Here is an 11,486-nt window from a genome sequence, read left to right as displayed (position 1 = left end):
TGAGTTGTTCTCAGCAGCTCACCCGTGTTCACGTTAAAGCATAAAAAGTAACCTTGTCTCATTGTGTCTTTATTTCTCCTGGGTTTTTTACAGAGTTTTCCCCCAACAATATCTATATCACTAAAGCACTTCTGGATGGATGCAAACTGCATTTCGTTGCCCTGTACCTGTGCATGTGCAATGACAATAAAGTTGAATTCTATTCTATTCTATTCTATTCAATGAGGAAGAGGAGTTCAAATGAGAGGAGGAAGAGGAGCAGGCCAACGAGGAAGAGGAGGCCAACATGGGAGAGGAGAAGGTCCAGGAGGGAGAGCAAGACAACCTCGCACCATCATTACGGACGAGATGCGAGCAACAGTCATTGACCATGTCATTGTCCATGGCATGACAATGGCTGAAGCAGGACTAAGAGTCCGTCCAAACCTGAGTAGGTTCACCGTGGCCACCATTATCAGGGCATTCAGACAACACAACAGGTATTGTACTCGATTGCTTTCTTTGTCACAAAACAGTTTTACAAACCTGTGAAAGTAGTCTATTGGTTTCAAATCAGTTGTGACTGTATTGTAACACATGTCAATTGACAACACATGTTTCTTTCTTTAGAGTTGAAAGAATGCCACATAGAGGTGGGAGGGTTGCCATATTTACAGCAGCACAAGAAACCCTCATTGTGGATATGGTTTGTGGGAACAACCTCATCAGACTCCCTGACATCAGAGACAAAGTCATTGCCGATAATGTCAACTTTGAGAGCATTGACGATGTCAGCTTGGCCACAATAGACCGAGTTCTCCGGTGCAAAAAGACGCGGATGAAACAGGTCTATAGGGTTCCCTTTAAGCGCAACACTGCGCGACACAAAGACCTATGTTACGAGTATGTGCAAGTAAGTATACATCCATGGTCACAGTGCAGTTAGTGGACATACTGTGTTGCTCAGTGGCCTACATTACTTCTGGACAATACTGTGCTACCTGATTGACTGTTGTTCTGAACACCTGTGCACTTTCACATTTTCACAGAGGATATTACAGTTGGATGCGATGACCAGACCTCATGAGTACCTCTTCCTGGATGAGGCTGGCTTCAACCTGCAGAAACGAAGGCAAAGAGGCCATAACATCATTGGCCAAAGAGCCATCACTGAGGTCCCTGGCCAATGGGGGGGTAATATTACCCTTTGTGCGGCCATGGGTTCGGAGGGGCTTGTCCACCGGTATGCTGTCCTTGGGTCTTACAACATCAAACGTCTCCTTACCTTCCTAGAGGAGCTAAAAGGCATCCTCCTGGACTGCCAACAACACCATCCTGGGCCCGCACATCACATTTATGTGATCATTTGGGACAATGTCCGCTTCCACAGAACAAACCAAATCAGAGAGGTTCACCACCAACAGTGACCACTTTTTAAACGTCTGTCTGCCACCCTACTCCCCTTTCCTGAACCCTATAGAGGAGTTCTTCTCATCGTGGAGATGGAAGGTTTATGACAGACAACCATACACAAGAGAGAACCTCCTAAGGACAAGGGAGCTGGCCTGTGTTGACATCCCAGCGGAGGCCTTCCAAGGATGGATTCGCCATTCCAGGGCGTTTTTCCCGCGGTGCCTGGCAAGAGACAATATAGCCTGCGATGTGGCCCGATGCAGCTCAGCGACATGATGCCACACAGTGATTGTGGTGTGTGTGTGGTGTGAATAACGTAAATAAAAAAAACTTCACACCCTGATCATGTTTTCACGAGTGCTGTTGTGTGCAATAGATTCTGTTTTTGCATTGGGTACATACATGCAGGATTTTCTATAGATTTATACTCTTCATATGATACTCACAAAAAGATCTACGACGATCCGTTACTGTATGGTTTCTAAAAATATGCATTCACAGTTATGAAACAAAGAACTTTCTCACAAATTGAGCATTGTGTTTTCAATTGTTTTGCTGTAGTGTTTAATGATGTGTATAGTGTTTACATTTTTGAAAGCTTCGAGCTGCTCTTTTGGTGTGAAAGTTTGAGTTTTGCAGTGGGAAGGTGTGGTTGTGTTTATGTAGCTTTATAAAAGGGTGTTGTGTTTAGACATAGGGGAACATGGTGGAAACGTTTGTGAAATGTGTTTTAGCATTTGAGAAAAACTGTAACTTCTAGTGCATTGTTTAGGTCCCACTCACAAATGCACAGTTCAGATGGTCCAAACAGTCCTATATCAAAGAAAAAAAGAAACCAGAAACTGCACCATGTTTAGTCAAAGTGAGAACTGAACAAGAAATAACCTAATGATTTTTAACTCATTGTAAACTATAAAGCTTGACAACCCATTCACATGAAACATATACAAATACATCTTCATTTGGAGGCACATAGAAGCGTACATCATAGTATTCTACCTAAAATCACTGGCTTATTCCAAATGCCTTGTGTGGCCCCCTGCTTGGTCTGACTGAGCAGAACAAAAGAACTTCCTGTTTGCCGTCCAAAGCAAATAAAGCAAATATAGTTCCCTTACAGATCTTTCATGGTATCACAGTCCTGGGTCCGTGACCCAGTGTTTATGTATTCAGACAGTTTGAATCTGGTTTAAGTAATATTCTTTGTGGTTTTCTGTTTTATGATATATTTGCACTTTCTGGTCTTTAGGTTGTTTCCATGACTCCCCTGTGTTCCACGTTCCATGTTTGCCAGCCTTGTGTGTTTAAGTCTCGTCTTCTCATTCAGTGTTCCCTTTCTGTGGCCCAATCAGTTGTGTTCCCATGTCTGTTTCTCCCCTAGTCCCAGTGTCAAGCCTGCATGTCTTAATCTTTGTCTCCATGGTTATCGTACGTCCTGTTTTATTTTGACAGTCTCTCATCCACTGTTTAGTATGTTCAGCTTTGCTTCGACCCCGTCTTGTTATGTCTGATTAGTTCCAGCTGTGTTCCCTCCTGTTTCCCATACTCTCATTACCCTGTGCTTATTTTAGCCCTTTGTCTTGCTCTGCTTGTTGTCCGTGTTGCTGTGTGTTTCCCTGTGCTCCTCATGTTCCTGGCTGCTCCTAGTCCTCTGTTCTCATTTCTTAATTCCATGTTTCTAGTTTAGGTTTTGTTTTCTTGTTTGTAGCGTTCAAGTTTTTTGTACAGCAATAAAGCTGCCTCTTGTACTTTATCCCTTCGATTTTTGAGTCTTGCATTCGGCTCCTACTCCTGCCTGCCACACAGCTATCCATGACAGAACGACCACAACATGAACTCAGCGGACTCAAATCACCCCGGGAGGGACAGAGATCTGGTCCACTTCTAGAGTCTTGTGAGGCACATTGCCCACACCTTGGGGCATTCATGGACTGTCAGTTGGCATCTTCTGGAAGAACCCTCATCTGCGGCAGGTTAAATTACTCTGGACCACCGAAGGTATCCTTTCCTGCATCTACTGGGAGCTCAGCCGAGCCGTCTCAGACTTCTGTGTCAGCTGGGAGCTCAGCTGAGCCGACCCAGCCTATTGCAGACTCCACACTGTCGCCTGAGCCTGCAGGTTTCCATCTGCCTGAGCCTGAGGAACACCCATCATCTGTTCACAAATTTAAACTCTAGGGTCCCTGTTTGCCCGAATCTGGGAAGCATCTGGAAGAGGCTGTGTGCCACGCGCAGCCCCCTGTGCCCCTGCACTGCCCCAGCCAGCTAAGTCTCCACAACAATTGGTACTGTTTCCACAAAAGGTCTCTACACCGTACTGTCCTGCTCCACCAGAGCCAGAGGTCTGCACTCTGCCCGGTGCTCACTGCATTACCAGGTCCTGAGTAGGGATGGGTATCGTTTAGGTTTTATCCGATACCGGTGCCAAACCGGTACTTTTGAAACGGTGCCGGTGCTTAAACGGTGCTCGAACCGGTGCTTAAAGAATGGAAAACATAAACTTTGTCCTAAAACCTCTTATGTTTAGCTGGGGGGGGGGGTTGTAAAAAGATAAAGTTAGCCTTTTCTGCAGCTATAGGGCACATATGGTATCACTCTATCAAACAAGAAGACATCCGCATGTAACTATGACGATGTTTGCTAGTTCACCTTACATGCATTAATTTAATAACATGGTTAGCCTACTCAACATAAATTACACACGAACAACATTAAGCTACTCATCCAGAGAAGACCGTCTGCTGCTGCCTTTATCATCCGTCATCATTTCTGCTACACTGGCAGGGCTTGGGCCAGGACTCTCTTCTTCGGATTCTTGGGCGATGTTGCTAACTCCGGGTCCGATAACAGGCACCACTCCCGCAGTAGATGTGCCTGGTGCTCGGTCTTGCAGCAAGCTATCAAATGCAGTGCATTTCTCGGCTTTTAAAAAACGCTATGCATCGCCAGGTGTTTCATCAGATTCGAGGTGTTACCTCATTTGCACAGAATCACCTTAAAGCACTTGTTGCAGGCTGCTGAGTTTGCATCTTTTGCTGTGAAGTACAGCCAGACTTTTGACCGCTTCGCCTTGGGCATTTTTAATCTGTTTTGCTGCTCTAAAAGAACGTACATACCTGGGCCCGCCTACTATCCTTGGAAAGGTAAAATGATTGGCTAGAATCCAAACAATCCAAAGAATCGAAATGTGCGCTGCTTTTCGGTCTAGTTACTACCGTTTATGTCATAATGGCACCGGATACTGGTACCCATCCCTAGTCCTGACCCAGAGGTCTGGGCTCCACCCGAGTCGGTAGCCAATGCACTGCCAAGTCCTGCTTCGCCAAAACCCAGTCCTGCTCAATCAAGGGTCTCCATCCTCATCGATGTCAGCCTCCAGCAAAGCCACCTAAGGGTCTCTGTCAATGGCCATCTGCCAGGCCACAACAGTGCAGGCCATCTTCCAAGCCACCTTATAGTTTCCGTCTCTGTCTTCTCCATTGTCAGCCTCCGGTCCCGTGAGCTGAGGATCTTCGCCATCATTGTCAGCCTCCAGATCTGCTCCGTCTTCATCACTGGCCTCTCAGTCGGCCTCCCGGTGAGCCTCCTGATGTGCTCCATCTTTGTCACTGGCCTCCCATTCAACCCCCTGAACTTTTTCATCTCTGCAGCTGGCCACACGGCCATGAATTGGTAGTGAATGTGTGGTGTGTTGGGTTCTGCGTACTAGTCATGACCAAAAGATTTTAGTCAGATTTCCTTCTGATTCTGCTTTAGTGCCACATATAGGACTCAATTATTGCGGACAAGTTGCTCTTTTAGTTGCAAGAAAATTCAGAGTCCTCGTTAATTGCAGTAGATAGTCAGACCCAATTTAGTCAGCAGGTCACAGCCCAGTAGGTTGAGTGGGCAATCTGGTGCATACAGAAACTGATGTTCAAATTTTGATCTCCACAAGTCACATCAAATGGTTTTGTGAAATACTGATATTGTGGTTCCCCTGAGTATCCAACTTTCAGTGAAGCTGTTGTGGGTCAGTCGTTTCATTGAGTTGATGGAGAAATGGCTGTCCCTGTGTCAGCTATCAACACAAGTGTCTCATTATCTATTGTGTAGTTCACCACTGGCTGGGGGTGGGTGGTATGGGCAGAAATCTGTGCCATCAGAAACTGAATTTGAATAAGTTAAATTTGAATTTGAATTGCTCAGATTGAATCTGAATTGTAACTTGAATAAATGCTTTTGAAAACTGAATTTGAATTAGTCTAATTTGAAATTGAATTTCTGGTTTGAAAATGATCATCACTAAATTGAAATTGCATTTTATATTTTGAAAATGAATTGATTTGCTTTGAAACGGCATTTTATCCTTTAAAAATTCAGCTCTCGAATAATTTCAGTTTCACTTCTCACCATTCAGTTTCAGTTCTACAATTCAATTTCAGTTCCAAAATTCAGTTTTTTGGAACTTACATCCGGTTCCGGTTCAAGCGCAGATTAATAGAACTACGTTTTACTAGCGGACCGAAAGTGTTACTGACGGGAATCTACAGCGTCTTGAGCTGAATTAAGACTTCAGAAGTCATTCGTCATGTCGAATGACCAGCGGATAAATTCTCAGGTTGGTAATAAATGTATTACATGTATAAGAACAAGCGTCATGTTAACAAATGATAGCCGTAAGGTAACTTTTATGCTTATTGTAGCTGCTAGCTCAAAACGCTAATTTAGCATAGTTTGCCCTGAATTCAGCTTTGACAAACAAATATGATCGACTGTTTCTAGAATTCCAAAGTTGTCATCTTGGACCCTCTCAGAGTACCCCCTCTGTATGCTTGCAGAGACCCCTACAGTAGGGAAACATGCAAAACGGTGCCCAAACCTTTGTATTTTAGCTTTATTTATGTCTTACACAGCATCCCAACTCTTTAGCTGACTTAATAACTTTAGCTAAAGTGAATAGTTAGTCTAATTCATTAGTGCAGCATTACTGGATCATCTCTGTTTGAATCAATCAGAATCAGAATACTTTATTGATCCCTGGGGGAAATTATTTTTTGTTACAGTGCTCCATTATAACCAACATTATTAAGACAAGACAGACAATACACTAACTAAGAATAGTACAATATATACATATATATACATACATACATAAGTCACTCATAAATAAATAGCTGGAAAAGAAACATGTGTAGTTGTAGCAGTAAACAGTGTGTTAAGTGGATGCGTTGTACAGGGAGATGGCCACAGGCAGGAAAGATTTCCTGTGTCGTTCAGTGGTTCTTTTGGGTAATCTCAGTCTCTCACTGAACGTGCTCCTGTGACTGACCAGCATGTCATGGAGTGGGTGGGAGGTGTTATCCAACATTGTCTTTATCTTGGACAGAATCCGCCTCTCCGACACCACCTTGAGGGAGTCCAGCTCCATCCCCACAACATTGCTGGCCTTACGGATCAGTTTATTGAGTCTGTTGGCATCTGCGACCTTCAGCCTGCTCCCCCAGCATGCAACAGCATAGAGGATCGCACTGGCCACAACAGACTCATAGAAAATCCTCAGCATTTTCTGGCATATGTTGAAGGACCTCAGTCGCCTCAAAAAATAGAGACGACTCTGGCCCTTCCTGTAAAGTGCTGTGGTGTTTTTAGCCCAGTCCAGTTTATTGTTAATGTGTACTCCAAGGTATTTATAGTCCTCCACAATGTCAACACTGACCCCCTGGATTGAAACAGGGGTCAAGTGTTTCCTGGTCTTCCTGAAGTCCACGATCAGTTCCTTGGTCTTTGCCACGTTGAGCTGCAGATGATTCTGCTCACACCACGTGACAAAGGAGTCGACCACAGCCCGGTACTCTGTCTCATCATCCCTGCTGATGCATCCAACCACCGCAGAGTCATCAGAAAACTTCTGTAGATGGCAGGTCTCTGTGCAGTGGCTGAAGTCTGTGGTGTAGAGGGTGAAGAGGAAGGGGGAGAGGACAGTCCCCTGTGGTGCCCCTGTGTTGCTGATCACCTTGTCAGACACACACTGTGGGAGACGTACATATTGTGGTCTTCCTGTCAGGTAATCAACAATCCAGGACACCAGAGAAGCATCCACCTGCATCACTGCTAACTTATCACCCAGGAGGGTCGGCCTGATGGTGTTGAAAGCACTGGAAAAGTCAAAAAACATGACCCTCACAGTGCTTGCCGGCTGGTCCAGATGGGTGTAGACACGATTGAGCAGGTAGATGATGGCGTCCTCAGTTCCGAGACGAGGCTGATAAGCGAACTGAAGGGGATCCAGATGTGGTCTTACTATGGGTCGCAGCTGGTCCAGGATGAGCCTTTCCAGGGTCTTCATGATGTGGGAGGTCAGTGCCACGGGCCTGTAATCCTGGGGGCCACTGGGACGTGGCGTCTTTGGTACAGGGACGAGGCATGATGTCTTCCACATCACCGGGACCCTCTGCAGACTCAGACTCAGCATAAACAGTTTATGAAAGACTCCACATAGCTGGGGGGCACAGGTCTTGGTTTGGGCACCGTTTTGCATGTTTCCCTACTGTAGGGGTCTCTGCAAGCATACAGAGGGGGTACTCTGAGAGGGTCCAAGATGACAACTTTGGAATTCTAGAAACAGTCGATCATATTTGTTTGTCAAAGCTGACTTCAGGGCAAACTACGCTAAATTAGCGTTTTGAGCTAGCAGCTACAATAAGCATAAAAGTTACCTTACGGCTATCATTTGTTAACATGACGCTTGTTCTTATACATGTAATACATTTATTACCAACCTGAGAATTTATCCGCTGGTCATTCGACATGACGAATGACTTCTGAAGTCTTAATTCAGCTCAAGACGCTGTAGATTCCCGTCAGTAACACTTTCGGTCCGCTAGTAAAACGTAGTTCTATTAATCTGCGCTTGAACCGGAACCGGATGTAAGTTCCAAAAAACTGAATTTTGGAACTGAAATTGAATTGTAGAACTGAAACTGAATGGTGAGAAGTGAAACTGAAATTATTCGAGAGCTGAATTTTTAAAGGATAAAATGCCGTTTCAAAGCAAATCAATTCATTTTCAAAATATAAAATGCAATTTCAATTTAGTGATGATCATTTTCAAACCAGAAATTCAATTTCAAATTAGACTAATTCAAATTCAGTTTTCAAAAGCATTTATTCAAGTTACAATTCAGATTCAATCTGAGCAATTCAAATTCAAATTTAACTTATTCAAATTCAGTTTCTGATGGCACAGATTTCTGCCCATATGGGTGGTGTCATTTGGCCTGCACTGAATTGGTTCTTGCACTCTCACAAGAACCGATAATACTGTTAACACAACTTCAACTCTTCATAGCTCTGCAAAGCTAGCATGCTAACGCTAAGCTAGCCAAGAACCCGGAGTGACGTTAAAGTGAAGTAAATGCTTACCCCAGCCCAACACAGTGCTAAAGTGGGCCGTCATTTGGGATAAAGTCAGCTGCTGATGAACTTCAACAGGTAAGAAAATGTTGAGAAGTCAGGCTGCAGTCCATTTCTACCCGTTCATGTTTCTACAGTAGAATCATTGTGGTGATCACTTTAAAGTCTGTTTGTGCTGGTGTACAACTTTGATTTTGGTGCTGTTGACTTTGTGTTCATAACTAAACACTGTAACGATTGTTAAAGGTTATTTTACTGTGACAGGTTAACTATCTCTGTGGACTGTTGTTGTTTCTTTAAGAGACATGTTTGGTTGTGCTGCAGAAAAAGTGAGTGACTGTGTGCAGGAAGGGGACGGGGTTCTTGCTGTTGTTATTGTTTGGAGCTGGAGAGTGAGGACGCTCCTCGGGGTTAATGGCTTGTTTTCCTTTACCTATACAATAAATCGTGGTGAGATCAAAACCTCTGGTGCTTGAGAGCATATGTGAATGGTAAATGGTAAATGGCCTGTATTTGTATAGCGCTTTACTAGTCCCTAAGGACCCCAAAGCGCTTTACACATCCAGTCATCCACCCATCCACACACACATTCACACACTAGTGATGGCAAGCTACATTGTAGCCTCAGCCACCCTGGGGCGCACTGACAGTGGCGAGGCTGCCGGACACTGGCGCCACCGGGCCCTCTGACCACCACCAGTACGCAACGGGTCAAGGGTCTTGCCCAAGGACACAACGACCAAGACTGTTGGAGCCGGTGCTCGAACCGGCAACCTTCCGATTACAAGACAAACTGCCAACTGTTGAGCCACGATCACCCCTAATGTTAGAATACTAAGAGAAAGATCACGTCTGTCCTAATTAGGATAGATATTTTTTGCTGGTGTGTGGGGCTGTAGCCTGTAGGTTTATATTGTTAAATAGTAATTACGAGACAGTGTGTTTCAGATCATTTAACAGAGTAACATGAGAGCAATGTAACAAGAAATATAATGAATCTCTTTCTTCTGGGTGTAATTAAGTAGCGTACTTCATTGCTTTTAAGAAAAGTGTTCTGTGTAATATTTGCAATAATTACTTTTTTGAGTAATGACCCTTAGTAACACTGATCACAACAAAGAGGGGAAAGACCTCCAACATGCCCAAACATTTGGCTACGCAGCACATAATTAACTTGCATGTACTTGAATGTAATGTCTTTGATATGCTGATATGCCCTCAAAGTGCTTTACAATTCCACTATTCATTCACTCTCACATTCATACACTGATGGAGGCAAGCTACAGTTGTAGCCACAGCTGCCCTGGGGAAGACTGACAGAAGCGAGGCTGCCATATCGCGCCATCGGCCCCTCTGGCCATCACCAGTTGGCTGTAAGTGAAGTGTCTTGCCCAAGGACACAACGACCGACACTGTTTATTGATAGCATACTGTGGTATGGAGACGACTGTTTATAATATTTGTAGTTATACTCAAAAGGTCTCACCAAGTCCTGATTTAATTCAATTTATGCTATGTTATCAGTGTTTGCAATGATAGAATGGCTCTGGTGTCATATCAATGTATTTTCTCAGTGTTTGCTGATATCAAACTGTGGTATGAGGACCACTGTTGGTAATCTTTGAAGTGATATTCAGAAGGTCTATCTTATAAAGAGACACACACAACAGCTCTGAGCCACCCACAAACCTCTAAAGAGCGTTCCTGCCTTTTTAAAAGTTTTCTTAATAAATGGAGCTTGCCTCCAAAATAAACTAACCTCTCTTTATTCTCTTAAATAATTGGTCTTCACTATGTTCCTATATAGTAGTATATTTTTTCATTAGTATAATATGAAATAAATTCTACATGTGTCAAGTTGTGTGCCAATATTTGCTGTGTAGTAGAACCGAGACATTAGTCATTAGAAAAATTTATTTGAAATAATATTAAAATTCTCAAACAGAAAAAGATTAAACATAAATATATAAAATATAACTATTTACAGAGAGACAGGAATAAAAAGGACCTAGATTAAAGTGGAAGAGCCTCAGGGAGAAGGATGAGAAAAATAAGAACATTGTTTCTGCCCTGGAGAGCCTGCTGCCTCATCAGAAAACTACTGATTGCTAGGGTCCAATGTTTCCAAATTTTAACACAGCTGTGCTGTTTTCAAAAACTAATTTATAAATTTGAAATTTCACTAATACTCTCGTCTGAGGCGGCATTGCTCTCCAGAGCAGGAACAAGGTTGAGGAGGAAATACTCTGTTGGAGACTGGCGTGGCCTCTTCAGGGACTCCAGGATGGCCAGCTCCACCACCGATGGACCGTCCTGGGATCCGTCCCTTGTCCACCTCGGAGCTGTCCTCCTCTGTGGGCCTGTAAAACAAAGCACAAAACAACACAAAGAAATGAGAAGGCTGCTACTAGATTTTCATTTTCAACATTGAAAAAAAAACAGGATATAATCAGATTGGTTGTAGATATTTAGTAAAGGTAATCAAAAGGGAATCCAACTGAGTAAAAAGCTATCAGTGCTGTACATCTGTTGCTACAATTACATACCTGTGAGTGCAGCAGCAGGAGCAGAGGGACCAGGGACTGGGGAGCCAGGAGAAGCAACAGGGGATGGCTCTGTTGCAAAATCCGTTGGCTCTGTCAAGACAATATTAAATGTTAACAGGTTGAAAATAATAGATAGAGAAATAGAGAAAATAT

General features: G+C 43.7%; 1 pseudogene across 1 annotated transcript; it reads left to right on the top strand.

Annotated features, from left to right (window-relative positions):
• The first annotated feature begins 637 nt into the window (after positions 1-637).
• On the top strand, positions 638-1,828 carry LOC146660765 (uncharacterized; annotated as a pseudogene). The gene is made up of 2 exons (XR_014913460.1): positions 638-892; positions 1,029-1,828. The product of XR_014913460.1 is annotated as an uncharacterized LOC146660765 (transcript).
• The last annotated feature ends 9,658 nt before the right edge of the window (positions 1,829-11,486 follow it).

This window comes from Rhamphochromis longiceps, linkage group LG10 (assembly GCF_057381845.1).
Source record: "Rhamphochromis longiceps isolate RC_006_pf linkage group LG10, R_longiceps_female_GT1.1, whole genome shotgun sequence".
Classification (NCBI taxonomy): Eukaryota; Metazoa; Chordata; class Actinopteri; order Cichliformes; family Cichlidae; genus Rhamphochromis; species Rhamphochromis longiceps.
The sequence above is the reverse complement of the archived record's forward strand: the minus strand, read 5'-3'. Positions and strand labels throughout refer to the sequence as shown.